The 18163-nt window shown below is 47.2% G+C and overlaps 1 long non-coding RNA gene across 3 annotated transcripts; it reads right to left on the reverse strand.

Moving 5' to 3' along the window:
* Window positions 1-287: 287 nt before the first annotated feature.
* LOC137315063 (uncharacterized) lies at window positions 288-10820 on the reverse strand. 3 transcript variants are annotated; one of them, XR_010961270.1, is made up of 5 exons: window positions 10725-10820; window positions 8633-8800; window positions 2552-2722; window positions 2244-2411; window positions 288-2071 (listed from the first exon to the last, which is right to left on the reverse strand). It is a non-coding gene; the product is annotated as an uncharacterized lncRNA (long non-coding RNA). The 3 variants fall into 3 exon arrangements; XR_010961269.1 differs by lacking the exon at window positions 8633-8800; XR_010961271.1 differs by lacking the exons at window positions 8633-8800; window positions 10725-10820 and adding an exon at window positions 9562-9712.
* Window positions 10821-18163: the final 7343 nt, after the last annotated feature.

Below are 18163 nucleotides of genomic sequence, written 5' to 3' on the forward strand. Positions count from 1 at the left end.
TACCATCAAAATTGGCCTTTCCCCAATTTAGAATTTTAACTTTTGGGCCAGACCTATCCTTCTCCATAGCTATCTTAAAACTAATGGAATTATGATCACTGGTCCCAAAGTGATCCCTCACTAACACTTCTGTCACCTGCCCTTCCTTATTTCCCAAGAGGAGGTCAAGTTTTGCCCCCTCTCTAATCGGGCCATCCACATACTGAATGAGAAATTCCTCCTGAATACACTCAACAAATTTCTCTCCATCCAAGCCCCTAATGCTATGGCTGTCCCAGTCAATGTTGGAAGGGCGCAGAGATCTAAGGGTTGAAGGGGCACTTGTTACAGAGTCCGACTCTACACTCGGATAGACACACACTAACACTGTATACAGAGACTGACTCTTCACTCGGATAGACACACACTATACACTATATACAGAGACTGACTCTTCACTCGGATAGACACACACTAACACTGTATACAGAGACTGACTCTTCACTCGGATAGACACACACTATACACTATATACAGAGACTGATTCTTCACTCGGATAGACACACACTATACACTGTATACAGAGACTGACTCTTCACTCGGATAGACACACACTATACACTATATACAGAGACTGACTCTCCACTAGGATAGACACACACTATACACTATATACAGAGACTGACTCTTCACTCGGATAGACACACACTATACACTATATACAGAGACTGACTCTTCACTCGGATAGACACACACTATACACTATATGCAGAGACTGACTCTTCACTCGGATAGACACACACTATACACTGTATACAGAGACTGACTCTTCACTGAGATAGACACACACTATACACTGTATGCAGAGACTGACTCTCCACTAGGATAGACACACACTATACACTATATACAGAGACTGACTCTTCACTCGGATAGACACACACTATACACTATATACAGAGACTGACTCTTCACTCGGATAGACACACACTATACACTATATACAGAGACTGACTCTTCACTCGGATAGACACACACTATATACTGTATACAGAGACTGACTCTTCACTCGGATAGACACACACTATACACTGTATACAGAGACTGACTCTTCACTGAGATAGACACACACTATACACTGTATACAGAGACTGACTCTTCACCAGGATAGACACACACTATATACTGTATACAGAGACTGACTCTTCACTAGGATAGACACACACTATACACTATATACCGAGACTGACTCTTCACTAGGATAGACACACACTATACACTAAATACAGAGACTGACTCTTCACTCGGATAGACACACACTATACACTATATACAGAGACTGACTCCTCACTGGGATAGACACACTCATAGACGCTCCACACTAGGATAGACTCCTCACTAGGTGAGAAAAACAGGGTACTTATGACAGAGTCCGACTCCTATCTGGAAGAGACACACACTGTACACAGGGACACCAGTTACAGAGTCCGACTCCGCACTGGGAGAGACACACACGGTGCACCGGGACACTTGTTACAGAGTCCGAATCCTCACTGGGAGAGACACACACGGTACACAGGGACACTTGTTGCAGAGTCCGAATCCTCACTGGGAGAGACACACACGGTACACAGGGACACTTGTTACAGAGTCCGAATCCTCACTGGGAGAGACACACACGGTACACAGGGACACTTGTTACAGAGTCCGAATCGTCACTGGGCGAAACACCCAGGAATACTGAGTCCAATTGTCAGTGTCCCACTGCAGCCAGACTGAGCCCCAACCTGAGCGCTTACCGTCTGTGCATTTACCCAATGCCTCACTGCAGCCCAGAATGAGCCCCACCGAAGCCCTTCCTGTCTATACGTTCAGCTCGGGCTCGAAACCGTTAAACGGCCATTTGGATTTAAACCTGGAGCGCGGCCGTTTGAAGGGGAGGGACAGAAATTCGGCCAAATGTGTTAATATAATGAAACCAATAATGTTCATGAATTGAAACGATCACATGTCCACTCTCAGTGGGCGTCTTGTGTCCTGCAGCGACTTCAGCTCATTCTTTCCGTTTGAACTGAACTGATTCTGCCTCAGCCTGAAACAGATTAAAGATTAAACAAGAAATAAACAGATTGCACAACAGCGTAAATAACAGGGAGACTGGGCTTAATATTACAATAATAATTGGAGACAAATATCACCCATGATAGTGAATGAATCCCATCTATATTTTATTTATTGCATTAAACATTAACACAAGCACTCACCGGATCCGCTCCAGACTCCTGCAGGTCAGTATGAGGCGGCGGAGAGCGGGGATAGATTGGTCTGTGAAGTCGTTTAACCCGAGGGACAGACCCGTCAGTGACCGGTTTGTGCTGAGAGCGGAGACGAGATCGTCCGTACAAGAATCTGTGAGACCGTTTTTCCATAGACTGGGGTCGGAGAGAGAGAAATAACAGGAATCAAGGTTAAATCTCCAGTGTTTATTAATAATAATATTACTGATACTCATTATATCCAGTGTTAGACATCCAGTTATTATAAACACAATCTCAAACAGTCTGATACTTACCCCAGTTTCTATATTTTACAGTCCGGGTTCCTCAGAGCCGCAGACAGTAGTTTCACTCCTGAATCTTCCAGTTTATTATTGTTCAGCTACAGCTCTGTCAGTGATCGTTTTTTACTGAGAACAGAGGCGAGATCCTCGGCACAAGAATCTGTGAGATCGTTGTCATCCAGGCTGGGGATCAGAGAGAGAGAAATAACAGGAATCAGGATAAATCCCCACTAATTATTAATGTTACCGATACTAATAATAATGTACAGTGTAATATTAATAGGAGAGTTAGACACAAATATTAAAATGAGCAGGAGAAGGTTGCCGTGTTAAACTGGATATCAAGTCCCTCCTCCCCCATCAGCACAACATCTGTTAGCTCTGGGATCGAGCATTCCCCGAGTGTTCCGATCAACTCTCCACATCAGCTGCCCAGTGAAACCCAGTGAGTCCCGCTGATCTCCACAACCCAGTTCCAAACGGGTTCCCGTCGGCTGAGACTCTGCACTGGGAGCGCCCAGTGGTAAGATTTACTCACAGCACAGGCCTTATTCCTGAGGTAGAGAATATTCAGGAGGGAGATATGGAGCAGGGTGTTAATTGGACGACTAACTGATCTTTACTTCGGTTTTACACAGTCTGGTGGGATTGTATTATTTGTATTTACAGATTTGTGTTTAATATTTTTCATTTGTTGAGTGTTGATAGTAAATTCCGGTACTTTATGAATATAATATCTATCCACACACACGATATATTGCTGGATGTGATTCCTCTGGTCTCTATGGGCAGTAACATTATCCGTGTGTTCACGGAAATGTGTCCTGGTTTGTGCTTCTATTTTAATATATTTATAAAAACTCTCATGGTGTCAGCACCTTACTAATGAGCAGTGTAGGAGGTGAGGAGATTTACCACTGTTCTAATATTAACACTAATGAGCAGTGTAGGATGTGAGGAGATTTACCACTGTTCTAATATTAACACTAATGAGCACTGTAGGAGGTGAGGACATTTACCACTGTTCTAATATCAACACTAACGAGCACTGTAGGAGGTAAGGAGATTTACCACTTTTCTAATATGAACACTAATGTATAATTTTATGAATCATGTAACATTAAGCCGTTAGGTGATGTACACTATTTATGTTTTTAATATCTTTTGGGATCTTACAATCTCAGAAAACACCATCAACATACAAGTGGTAGATTTGACTGCTGTTTTACAATGAATATTCTCCACCTGTGTGAGTCCCGCTGTGTGTGCTCACGCACGTGTGTCCAATGAAACTATCAGTCAGCGTCTTTTCCTTTCCCAACTGATGGAATGTAAAAGTCATTCAGTCTCAGATCAGTAATTTCTCTAAACTATAATTGAAGTTATTCTCTGGCATTAATTTACAACCAAATTTGAAACCTTGTAAAATTCAGCAATCTCTTGTTTCAGTCACGCTGACAATAGTATAATAATCAGGGAACAATAACAACATTGAAAAACATCTCAGGGCGCTTCACAGAAACCGAATCAGACAAAAGATGGGCACTGAATGAAGGAGGTGGAAGGAGGGTTGGCCAAAAAGTTGGTCAAAGAAGTGGGTTTCAGGAGGGTCTTAAAGGAGGCGAGGGAGGTGGAGAGGGTTACGGAGAGAATTACAAGCCATAGAGCAGGGACAGCAGAAGGCACGTCGCCATAGGTGGCGTGAGAGATTGAAACGCACAAGAGGCCACAATCGGAGGAACAGAAAGACCTTGGAGGTGGTTATAGAGACAAGGGGGGGACGAGGCCACGAAGAGATTTAAAAATGAGGATGAGAGTTTAAATTTGGAGGTGCTGATCAGTGAGCAGGGTTTGCGATGCACTTACGTTTACCGAGGGTGAAAGGAGAAAGGCCGGCCTGGAGAGTGTTGGATAAATCGAGTGAACATGTGATAAAAGCATGGATGAGGGTTTCAGCAGCAGATGGACTGAAACAGGGATGAGGATGGGCGATGTTACGGGAGGTGGAAGTAGACACGGTCTTTGTGATGGAGAGAATATCGAGTCGGAAGCTTAGCTTGGCGTCAAATTGAACGCTGAGGTGGTGAACAATCTGGTTCAATCTGAGACATTGACTGGGACGAACAGAATTCGTGGCGGGGACCGAAGATCGTGTCTTCCGTCATTCCAATGATTGATTGGAGAAATGTGTAACTCATCTAAGAATGGATATCGGACAAGCAGCGTGACAAAGCAGAGGCAGTGGAGGGGTCGAAGGAGGAGGAGGAGAGGGAGAGCAGAGTGTTGTCAGCGTAAATGTGAAAGCTGATCCATTGTCTTCGGATAATGTCCCCAAGGGGAAGCAAGTAAATGAGAAATATGAGGGGGTGAGGGTAGATCCATGGGGGATTCCATGAGTTACAGTGCGGGAGTGGGATCAGAAGTAAATGGGAAATAGGAGGGGTTGAGGGTAGATCCATGGGGGATTCCAGGAGTTACAGTGCGGGAGTGGGATCAGAAGTAAATTGGAAATAGGAGGGGCTGAGGTTAGATCCATGGGGGATTCCAGGAGTTACAGTGCTGGAGTGGGATCAGAAGTAAATGGGAAATAGGAGGGTAGATCCATGGGGGACTTTAGGAGATACCGTGCGGGAGTGGGATCAGAAGTAAGTGGGAAATAGGAGGGGGTGAGGGGAGATCCAGGGGGGATTCCAGGATTTACAGTGCAGGAGTGGGATCAGAAGTAAGTGGGAAATAGGAGGGGATGAGGATAGATCCAAGGGGGATTCCAGGAGTGATAGTGTGGGAGTGGGATCAGAATTAAATGCGAAATAGGAGGAGATGAGGATAGATCCAGGGGGGATTCCAGGAGTTACAGTGCGGGAGTGGGATCAGAAGTAAATGGGAAATAGGAGGGGGTGAGGGGAGATCCATGGGGATTCCAGGAGTTATACTGTGGGAATGGGATCAGAATTGAATGAGAAATAGGAGGGGGTGAGGATAGATCCAGGGGGGATTCCAGGAGTTACAGTGCGGGAGTGGGATCAGAAGTAAATGGGAAATACGAGTTGGTGAGGATAGATCCATGGGGATTCCAGGAGTTACAGTGCGGGAGTGGGATCAGAAGTAAATGGGAAATACGAGTTGGTGAGGATAGATCCATGGGGATTCCAGGAGTTACAGTGCGGGAGTGGGATCAGAAGTAAATGGGAAATAGGAGGGGGTGAGGATAGATCCATGGGGATTCCAGGAGTTACAGTGCGGGAGTGGGATCAGAAGCCGTTGATGAAGATTCTACGGTTATGACTGGATGGTTAAAAGTGGAACCAGCGAGGGCAGTCCCACTGAGCTGGACTATAGGGGTGCAGAAGAATGGGGAGGAGATTTTACTACGGCCGCAGTCACAGAAAGTGTAAATTGTGACTTTGATTATTGCCATTTCAGTGCTGGGGCAGGAGCGGAAACCTGATCGGAGAGATTCAAACATGAAGTTGTGGGAAAGATGGGTAGAGATTCGGGAGGTGAAAAAAATCGAGAGGAAAGGGAGGCGGGAGTTGGAGATACACGTGTCTACCTATTCACCCACGTAACAAACAGGGCGTGTCTCTTTGATCACACTCCCTCCTCTGAAATACACAAGTCTCATTTATGGTTTAATATAATAGAAGTTAAAGTCATTTGACTTTTACATAACATTCCACTCACTCTGACTGGGCAATTGGAATCTCCCAGTTCCACTGGAGGAGTTCGCTTGTTACAGGCGACAGAATCAGAGCAATGCTTCAGATATACTCATTTAACAAAACTGCTTCAGAAAATGCAGATCGTCACTTCCCTTTTTTAAACAGAATTATTTAGGATGTAAAGCAACGAAGCAGGCCGCTCGGCCTGGTCGACATGGTCCGCACAGAGCCTGCCCCCACCACTCTTCATCGGACCCTATTCCTTTCTCCCTCGTGTATTTATATAACTTCCCCCTAAATACATCTTTTCTTTACAGTGAGGTCCTGTAAATGGAGCTTGACTTCTCAACCACCCTGTTCAGTTCAAGGGTTGATGTTGCTCCGTCCCACTGAACCAGCCCTCCACCGAAACCCCACTGACCAGGCCCCACACCGACACCCTACTGATCAGGTCACATATCGAAACGCCACTGACCAAGTCCCACACCGACACCCCACTGACCCAGTCCCACACCGACACCGCACTGACCCAGTCCCACGCCGACACCCCACTGACCCAGTCCCACACCGACAACGCACTGACCCAGTCCCTCACCGACACCCCACTGACCCAGTCCCACGCCGACACCCCACTGACCCAGCGCCAAACCGAAACACCACTGAACCAGTCACACACCGGCACCCCACTGAACCAATCCTAAACAGAAACCCCACTGACCAAGTCCCACACCGACACCGCACTGACCCAGTCCCACACCGACACCCCACTGACCCAGTCCCACAACGAAACCCCACTGACCCAGTCCCACACCGAAACCCCACTGACCCAGTCCCACGCCGACACCCCACTGACCCAGTCCCACACCGACATCCCACTGACCCAGTCCCACACCGACACCCCACTGACCCAGTCCCACACCGACACCCCACTGACCCAGTCCATCACCGACACCCCACTGACCCAGTCCCACACCGACACCCCACTGACCCAGTCCCACACCGACACCCCACTGACCCAGTCCATCACCGACACCCCACTGACCCAGTCCCACACCGACACCCCACTGACCCAGTCCCACACCGACACCCCACTGACCCAGTCCCACACCGACACCCCACTGACCCAGTCCCACGCCGACACCCCACTGACCCAGTCCCACACCGACACCACACTGACCCAGTCCCACACCGACACCCCACTGACCCAGTCCCACACCGACACCCCACTGACCCAGTCCCACACCGACACCCCACTGACCCAGTCCCACACCGACACCCCACTGACCCAGTCCCACACCGACACAGCACAGACCCAGTCCCACACCGAAACCGCACTGACCCAGTCCCACACCGACACCCCACTGACGCAGTCCCACACCGACACCCCACTGACCCAGTCCCACACCGACACCCCACTGACCCAGCCCCACACCGACACCTCACAGACCCAGTCCCACACCGACACCCCACTGACCCAGTCCCACAGCGACACCCCACTGACACAGTCCCACACCGACACCCCACTGACCCAGTCCCACACCGACACCCCACTGACCCAGCCCCACACCGACACCTCACAGACCCAGTCCCACACCGACACCCCACTGACCCAGTCCCACACCGACACCCCACTGACCCAGTCCCACACCGACACCCCACTGACCCAGTCCCACACCGACATCCCACTGACCCAGTCCCACACCGACACCCCACTGACCCAGTCACACACCGAAACCCCACTGACCCAGTCCCGCACCGACACCCCACTGACCCAGTCCCACGCCGACACCCCACTGACCCAGTCCCACACCGACACCCCACTGACCCAGTCCCACACCGACACCGCACTGACCCAATCCCACACCGACACCCCACTGACCCAGTCCCACACCGACATCCCACTGACCCAGTCCCACACCGACACCCCACTGACCCAGTCCCACACCGAAACCCCACTGACCCAGTCCCGCACCGACACCCCACTGACCCAGTCCCACGCCGACACCCCACTGACCCAATCCCACACCGACACCCCACTGACCCAGTCCCACACTGACATCCCACTGACCCAGTCCCACACCGACACCCCACTGACCCAGTCCCACACCGAAACCCCACTGACCCAGTCCCGCACCGACACCCCACTGACCCAGTCCCACGCCGACACCCCACTGACCCAGTCCCACACCGACACCCCACTGACCCAGTCCCACACCGAGAGCCCACTGACCCAGTCCCACACCGACACCCCACTGACCCAGCCCCACACCGACACCTCACAGACCCAGTCCCACACCGACACCCCACTGACCCAGCCCTGCATCGACACCGCAGTAACGGGGAGTGAGAGCAGACACTCCAATTTTAATGACTGCATTGTAAAGTTTGATGTGTTTCAGGTAGTGAGTATTAGAGTAAGTGTGACGCTTACAGAAAGTGTGCGTTGTAAATACGACTTTTAATTCATTACTCGTGAATCTCGATGGCTTTGCTCATACTTGGACAGATGACCTGGAATGTGATCTCACTGCATTAGTTGAAACAGGCCAGAATGGCAGGCGGGGAGCAATCGTATCTCTTCGGAAGGTATTGAAACAGCCTTTATCAATATAAGAAAAGTATTATTAAACCATGGAAAAGGGAGTCTTACATGGTATATGTATCTATATAACCTACTGCTCAGATACAAAATGGTCCTACTACTGGACTGCCGAATCCGTGTATAGGAGCTTACACTCAATGTTTCGGATATAGATTGGAAACAACATCTCTTGTTCTGAGATCGAACAGATTGTTACCATGGTAACAGAGGAAACCAGTCACGGTAAGTAACTGAAACGGAAATAACAAAACCAACTTCACGTTTCCTGAGTTTAGTTAAGACGAAGATTAACCCTGAACATTCAGAAAGTTTTCCTAACCATGAAGCTCCGATTCAATGATGGATTTTTTTTACGCTAGGCCTGATACTGCGGATTGACTGAATGCACCGTCAGTTCCAGTACAGAACATTAACCAGCGCCGCATCTACATCGATAAAGTAGTCACATTGATAGAAATAGGCCCTGTCAGCTCTGGAAATCTAGTGGTCTTAAAACATCTAAATCTGTAACAGTGACCACTTAAATTACTGCTAAAATACTCAATTCGATGGCAAAATATCTGATAGTCACCACCTTTGTACATCTGAAACGTAGCAAAATTGACTAAATTTTATGACATTTGCTTTAAATCCGAGAGGGATCTGCAAGGACCGGGCTCCAACTCTGGCACGTAAAGTTATCGAGTTCATTAATTCTTGATCCACTCTGTTTACAAGAGTTTGTTCCCTCCGATTGTTCACATCCCCCGGAAACTCACCAGCTTGAACAACAGGCTCGGTGGGCCCCTTGTTCCCAAATCAGCTCCAATACTGAACCTCAGTCCGCCGCTCCAGATGACCCAACACAGCCCTGTTATTAATTTATTCGCTACTGTTTCCGCCCTTCTCCCCAGTGAAGGCCCTGTCCTTTGCTCGTTCTCTCCCCGCAGCAGCACTGCTCTGATCCCAACAAACCCCATCACAATGCTCGAAATTACCAGCCAGTTTCCCCCCCCCCCAAAGTTTCCTGTATTAAATGCCAACTATTCCCTCCGCCAGCCGCTCTCAGTCAATCAATCCCTGCTTATTCAACACACAGCCCAGTTTCTGCCCCGTTGAATGCTGCGGTTTACGATAATCGGTGTTTCTCTAGAGTTTACGAGAGAAACGCCAGTGCTGTCTCTCGGATTGCCGAGATATCAGGAAGACCAACAGCTTCCGGGATCATCCGTCCCTTCAGGTTCAGGGCAGAGTATTCCTGTTTGATTTTGTCCCTTTTCTTAGATCCCTGGTCCGCCGGCGTGGGCTTCCTGCAAATCCCCAGAGTTTGGGGTGGAAGGGTGTCATTTTATTTCTGCGTTTTGGACAAACCGGCGCTGTTTGATCTGACTGGGCCCATCCTCCCCGGGTTATAAACTGTCTGATCTCACTGGGCCCATTCTCCCCGGGTTAAAGACTGTCAGATCTCACTGGGCCCATTCTCCCCGGGTTACAGACTGTCTGATCTCACTGGGCCCATTCTCCCCTGGTTTCAGACAGTCTGATCTCACTGACCCTGTTCAGTAGATTCCACGGGAGTTTATATCCAGGACCATCCCCTCTATCACGACCCGGGTCAGTACATTCCCCTGTAGCTGATGCTGACAGTAATCTTCCCTCTTGCTTTAATAAACCAAATGGCCTCCTGTGAAACAGAAAGTAAATGATTGTACAGCCTGGAACAGGATCACAGAGGGTAAAATAGGGCTGATGAGTTAGGATTAACCGGACAGGCGGGGCCATCCTCCATCCTGCAGAGCTCACTCCCGCTCTCTGCTGAGTAAAAACCGTTACTGTTACACTTTAAATTCACTTCCTGTTTTATATAAAACACTAGTTGAGACAGGTTTACTCAGTATGAGAGCCCGACCCCTGTAACCCGGGGAACGATCTAAATTCTCACCCTCAGTCAGAGTTCAGTCCGCGCCGCCGATCATAATATTCACAAAGACCCGCGACTGGGAATCCCGGGATTCACGGGGGATGCAATACTGCGTCTGCGCGGGAGAGCAAAGGCATTTTGACAGCAGTGCGCCTGCGTGAGAGAGCAGGCGTGCTTTGTCACCAGTGCGCCGCCTTGTCATTTCATGCTGATTGTGCCCACACTGCGCCTGCGTGATATTCTGCTTTTCGCCTCCCGGTCTAAAAGCTAAAGTGAAGTTTCTCGGGGCTGCCGGGAGGGGTCACACTGGTTACCTCGGAGAGGGAACATGCGCAGTCCACCGGGGCATTAAGGGTCATCTTGATTGGTGGGCACCGCAAATCATAAAGTGAGAGTTTATTACAGTGTAAATAGATTGATGTTTAATTATATTAATGGCGCCTCCTCAGTTTGAGGAGGATCTTGTGCAGTTTCTTTTCTGTTAGTGACACTGGGCAACCCAGCGTCATCCCTATTGGTTTATTTGAAATAGACAACTGAAGCTCCACCTTCTCTGGCCACAAAACTTCACATTTAAATAACATCAAGCTGAATAACATCGTCAAACAAGGTTCAAGCTCCAGAGTAAAATCAGGGGCCTGACGCTGAGCAGCATTAATGAGCTGCCCAGAGTGGTCAGATGTGACTGAGTAGTGAGCAAGACCTTGTTCACAACAGCTCCTGAGAGAAAGAACAGTGACATTTCCCGAACACCCGCCCCCCACTCTATAAGTCTCCCACACTTTTCATTGAATATCATTGTATTTCTTACATAGTTCAAAATTACCTTGTTATTTGATTTTCACCATCAGCTTTCTTCCACGAACCCTCCGAACGCCTCCTTTTGCTCGTATCCCCTTATTACAATCTCTTACAAATTATTGCTCCTTGATAATTACTGTCAGCTCCCTTTTATCTTCAAAATAACTCTATTTGTACATGAATGCCTTCTTTTGAGAAAGCCGATTATCTCCCGTTCAGAGATTATCAACCTGCAACTCGTCCATCTCGTTTTTAACGTTCCCGTTCTTTTTCCACTCAAACCATCATTTTTCAGTTCCGTATGATCGCACATTCCGCGTTTCTACCGGCCGCTTTCTCAGTTTCTTAGTTCTACACACATATTTACACATTGAGCATTTGCTTTTCAATTAACCCAGTTATCCTCGTGAAAGAACTTAATCTGTAATTTTATCATCGAACATTTAGTATTCCCCACAGCTGATCCGCTTGTTGATTTCCATTTTCCCAAGCAATAAATCTAGATCAGTCCAACTTTTTATCTGATAAACACTGCCTGCTGCTGAAGGCTGTTTATTGTGGGTCTATCCTCCCCCTCCTCTCCCTGAGTCTCTCATTTCCTCATCTCGATTCCAACTGGCCTGGCAATCAATACGTGACATTATACAGGCAGAGAGCGATATAGAGTCATAGAGTCATAGAGTCATAGAGTTATACAGCACGGATAGAGGCCCTTCGGCCGATCGTGTCCGCGCCGGCCATCAAGCCCAATCTAATCTAATCCCATATTCCAGCATTTGGTCCGTAGCCTTGTATGCTATGGCATTTCAAGTGCTCATCCAAATGCTTCTTGAATGTTGTGAGGGTTCCTGCCTCCACAACCCTCTCAGGCAGTGAGTTCCAGACGCCAACCACCCTCTGGGTGAAAAAGTTCTTTCTCAAATTCCCTCTAAACCTCCCGCCTTTTACCTTGAATCTATGTCCCCTTGTTATAAAACCCTCAACGAAGGGAAAAAGCTCCTTAGTATCGATCCTATCTGTGCCCCTCATAATTTTGTACACCTCAATCATGTCCCCCCTCAGCCTCCTCTGCTCCAAGGAAAACAAACCCAATCTTCCCAGTCTCTCTTCATAGCTGAAGCGCTCCAGCCCTGGTAACATCCTGGTGAATATTCTCTGCACCCTCTCCAAAGCGATCACATCCTTCCTGTCGTGCGGCAACCAGAACTGCACACAGTACTCCAGCTGTGGCCTAACCAGTGTTAAATACAGCTCCATCATAACCTCCTTGCTCTTATATTCTATGCCTCGGGTAATAAAGGCAAGTATCCCATATGCCTTCTTTACCACCTTATCTACCTGTTCCGCCGCCTTCAGGGATCTGTGAACTTGCACACCAAGATCCCTCTGACCCTCTGTCTTGCCTAGGGTCTTCCCATTCATTGTGTATTCCCTTGCCTTGTTAGTCCCTCCAAAGTGCATCACCTCGCACTTTTCCGGGTTAAATTCCATTTGCCACTGTTCCGCCCATCTGACCAACCCATCTATATCGTCCTGCAGACTGAGGCTATCCTCCTCACTATTTACCACCCTACCAATTTTTGTATCATCAGCGAACTTACTGATCATACCTTTTACATTCATATCCAAGTCGTTAATGTAGACCACAAACAGCAAGGGCCCCAGCACAGATCCCTGTGGTACCCCACTGGCCACAGGCTTCCAGTCACAAAAACAACCTTCGACCATCACCCTCTGCCTTCTGCCACTAAGCCAGTTTTGTATCCAAAGTGCCAAGGCAGCCTGGACTCCATGGGCTCGTACCTTCTTGACCAGTCTCCTGTGCGGGACTTTATCGAAGGCCTTACTGAAATCCATGTATACCACATCCACTGCGTTACCCTCATCCACACGCCTAGTCACCCCCTCAAAAAATTCAATCAAATTAGTCAGACATGATCTTCCCTTGACAAAGCCATGTTGACTATCCCTGATTAATCCTTGCTTCTCCAAGTGGAGACTAATTTTGTCCTTCAGAATTTTTTCCAATAATTTTCCGACCACTGGCCTGTAGTTCCCCGGTTTTTCCCTACTCCCCTTCTTGAATAATGGTACTACATTAGCGGTTCTCCAGTCCTCTGGCACATCCCCTGTGGCCAGAGAGGTTCTGAATATATGTGTCAGAGCCCCCGCAATCTCCTCCTTTGCCTCACACAGTAGCCTGGGATACATTTCGTCCGGGCCTGGGGATTTATCCATTTTTAGGCCTGCTAAAACCGCCAACACCTCCTCCCGCTCGATGTTAATATGTTCGAGTATATCACAGTCCCCCTGTCGTATTTCGCTGTCTACGTCGTCCTTCTCCATAGTGAAAACATATCGAGAGGGAGAGAAGTAGAGAGGGAAAGAGAGTTATAGAGGGAGTGGGGGGAGAGATGAGAGAGAGAAAGGGTGAGAGAAAGGGAAAGAGAAAGAGATGGAGAGAGAGAGACTTGGAGAGAGAGGTAGAGAGGGAGATAGAGTGAGGGAGACAGACAGTCATTTCAATCATGGCCAACATTCAAATATTTTTCTCACTACTGAGAGACGACACACGGAGTGAATGTTCTGAATTATGCTCTATTAACTTAATGGAGAGAAAGACATAGGAAGGGATATGGATGGACGCAAATCCCGGATATGTCCCCCCACTCTGCACCCCATAGGATGAGATTTGAAACAAGGAGCACTGGTTTGTAAAATTTACCCTGTGTCTCAGAAAGAAGGGTCAATGGAAATGGGCCCTGGATCTGGAATCGGGTCAGTAAAACAAGTCTGAGAAGCTCTACCTTAGTGAATGTCGGGGGTAGAAGACTCTGATCTGATCTGTTCGGATCAAAGCAATTCGCACTCTCATTCATCGGAAAATAGGAACAGGAGTCGGCCATTCAGCCCCTCTAGCCTTTCCCCCATTCAATGAGATCATGGCTGATCTGTATCATAACTCCATTCACCCGCCTTGGCTCCATATCCCTTAATACCCTTGATTAGCAAACTATACGATCTCGGATTATAAATTATTAATTCAGCTAGCATCTACTTCCTTTTTTAGGATAGAGTTCCAACCTTTCCGTGAAGAAGTGTTTCCTAACTTCTGTCCTGAATGGCCTGGCTCTGATTTTAAAGTGATGTCCCCTTGTCCTCGACTCCCCCACCAGAGTAAAATGTTAATCTCAATCAATTCCTTTCAAAATCCTAAAACTATCAATCAAATCACCCCTTAACCTTTTATGCTCCATGGAATGTAAGCAACTTTATGTCTCTCCTCCTGATTTAATGCTGGAGCCCTGGTAACAGTCTGTTGAATTTGCACTGCACTCCTTCAAGGCTATTACAGCCTTTCTATGCTGCTTTGCGCAGAACTATACACAGTACTCCAGGTGAGGTCCAACCTGGCCTTTGTATAGCTGTAACAAAACATCCTCCCACTATAGTCTAGCCCTCTCGATATAAAGGCTAACACTCCATTACTCTTTTTAATTAATTTTTGACCTGACGACTTTTAGTGAGCTGTGTACATGGACCCTTAAATCTCATTGGACCTCCACTGTTCCTAGCTTTAAAAAAACATACTCAGATCTATCCTGTTTTGGTTCAAAATGTATGACCTCACATTTACCTGCGTTGAAATCCATCTGCAACAGTTTTGGCCACTCACTTTAATCTATCAATGTCTCTTTGTAATTTTATGCTCCTGTCGACATTGCATAATATGCCACCTATCTTTGTGCCACTGGCAAACTTGGATATAGGGCACTCTGTTATGGAATCTGTTATGTTGGAACAGAATGGGAGCACGATGAAACATCATTTCTAAGGATTACCTCTTAACTAGCCAGGGTATACTTGACTTGAAATAAACCTGCTTTACAGAAAGGTTTTCATAAAGGAGGAAGGAAGCGTAGAGGAAGTATATCGTGGTCTAAGTATTCACCGAGGCGGGACATTTTCTACTCCCGCAATCTGTCGGCGGCATCCTAAATGTGGGGAAACTTCCTCAGATCGATTTCTACTGAAATCCTAAACTCGTCCTCTTCGACTGCTCTTCCCTAGAAATGAAGAACATAGCAATTCTCCTGTTATGTTCATGATATCGCGAACACACAGTGAGAACATGAACTTCTTCCCTCTGAATAATACTTCATATTTACAGCACATTAAATGTAACAATTACCGGAGCGGTTTCTTCACGTCATTTTGCGTTTCTCATTCCAGACTGGTCCAGATGATACTGGTTGGTTGACTGGGCATCGCGCCTGGCCAATGAAACGCACACATTTAAAGGAAGCGGATTGGAGGTGTTATGCACCAATCTATGAACAGAACTGGAGCTCAGACCCTTAACGGCTCTCTACTCTACACGCACTTTCACCGCGCCTTTTTTTCCGACTCCTGGATATACTTCAATGGTTTTCCGCCAGTCCCGGGTTCCAGTATGTAATCCAGGCAGGCACTTCGCTCCTAAACAACGGTTACTTCATTTGAAAAGTTAACGCGCTTTATAAATGGAACCTCTTCCTTTTGGTGCATATAAAAATATTTACATTTCGACAGCGCCTTTCACGACCTCAGGACGTCCCAAAGTGATATGAAGTAATATTTGAAGTGTAGTCACTGTTGTAATGTAGGGAAACGGGGCAACCAATTTGCGCACAGCAAGATCCCACCAACAGCAATGTGATAATGACCAGATCATCTGTTTTAGTGATGTTGGTTGAGGAATAAATATTGGCCAGGACATCGGGGAGAACTCCATTCTCCTTCTTCCAAAAGTAGCCCTGAGATCTTTTCGGTCTACCTGAGGGGATAGACGGGGCCTCGGTTTAACGACTTTTCGGAAAACGGCATCTCTAACAGGGCAGCACAACCTCAGTACTCAACCTCGAACAATATAGGACTCCAGTACTGACCCTCGGTCAGTGAAGGACTCCCTCAGTACTGCACTGGGAAAGTCGGTCTGCATTATGCGCGCAAGTCTCCGGAGTGGGTTTGAACCCACGATCTTCTGACCCAAAGGTGGGAGTGCTGCCCACTGATCCACCGCTAGCACCTGGTCCTATTATTGATCTACTCCAATTCATAATGACGAGCAATAAAATGTTGAAACGCACCGTTTCCATAACCTGTTCGCAGGAGGTTGCCGTCCGGTGCGGTGACTCTTTCCACGTTGCAATCGATCACATCCGCGGGTCTCCATGGGTCCATAGGTAGAAAACCAGCCGCCGTGTAACTGCCGTTTCCCGTGTACAGAGGGGATGAACCCAACCTCTTGACTGCCGTGGAGGAAGATTTCATGGACACGTTCATTTCTTTCGGATAGAAATCCATCACCAAGCAAACTGCTGCTGTGTTTCCGCTCCTACTCTGAGAGTCGATTGGAGGGAAAAAGCGGTGCGCTATTGGCCTGGAATGTTTCGTCAGCTCTGTCATTGAAATTAATAACACTATATTCTGGCGCACAATTAAAAGAGAATATTGCTCTTAATTCCTTTTCAAAAACGCACATCAACACCAGGGGTTCTGTATAAAATACGACAGAAATAGTAACATAAATATGAACCTTAGTTCAACCATTGGATTAATATCATTTTCAACTGGACCAATGAGCGGCACATGTAAACAGAAAGAACGGTGAAAGTCAGCGAAGCCCGAAGGTTAAGACTCTTAGCAGAGTGGAGGAACGGAGATACAAAGTTGTTCCCGACGCATAGATGGTTCCAGGAATCCAGAAAACCAGATTATTAAAAGCAAAAGGACAGGCACAAAGGCCGATTTAAAAAGGCAAATGGGATTCCGGAGTTTAGACACCTGTTGTTAAATGTGGGCGCGTTGAACATAAAAAGTAGCAAGTGAGATTGAATTGACATCAGATATCAGTCAGGCAACAGAATACTGGGCGCTGTTGGGCATCCCGTTATATTGGAACTATGGGGAGGGGACGACAAAGATTAACTAGATTGATGCCAGCAATGAAAGATTGTAGTTCGGACGAAAGACTCCAAAACCTGTCTGTTGTTGTTTTACTACATCGATGCAGGTTGAGGAGCATATTCTGGGAGAGCGAGCGCAGGCCCGAGGAACAGAATGATATCCTTCTCTACGGCAAAGCTTAGGATTCTATGAATTAATAGCCTCGTTCGCTTTTTCTAAGGTTCCACCCAGCTGTCTCTCTCTTTCTTCCTTACTTTCTCTCTCTCTCTTTCTTTCTTGTTTGCTTTTAATCTTTTTCCTTCTCTTTCTATCTTCCTTTCTATTTATCATTAGTTCTGTTTGACATTTTAACCAAAGACTTTCGTGGCACTATATCGCCATTTTTAAGCAAATTAATCTTAAGGGACAGTGAGTTATTGTTCGGGTTACATAAAAAAAACGCAAGCTTCACCTCGCAGAAATTATTGGATCTTTGAAAAGTAAAACTGAAAGACAAGAGCCCGGAAATGACCAGAACCAGTTTATACCCCGAATGGGGAAAAGCTCGACTTGAACAGATAAACAGAACCAATTTATACCCTGAATGGGCAAAAGATCGACTTGCCAATAAAAAGCAGCCCTGAACGAGAAAAGAGATGAGTGACAACAAAGAAATCATCACAAAAATAAATTCACAATTATGTTAGGAAAATGAGCAGGGTCAGACCAAT

Source organism: Heptranchias perlo, unplaced genomic scaffold (genome assembly GCF_035084215.1).
Source record: "Heptranchias perlo isolate sHepPer1 unplaced genomic scaffold, sHepPer1.hap1 HAP1_SCAFFOLD_53, whole genome shotgun sequence".
In the NCBI taxonomy this organism is placed as follows: Eukaryota; Metazoa; Chordata; class Chondrichthyes; order Hexanchiformes; family Hexanchidae; genus Heptranchias; species Heptranchias perlo.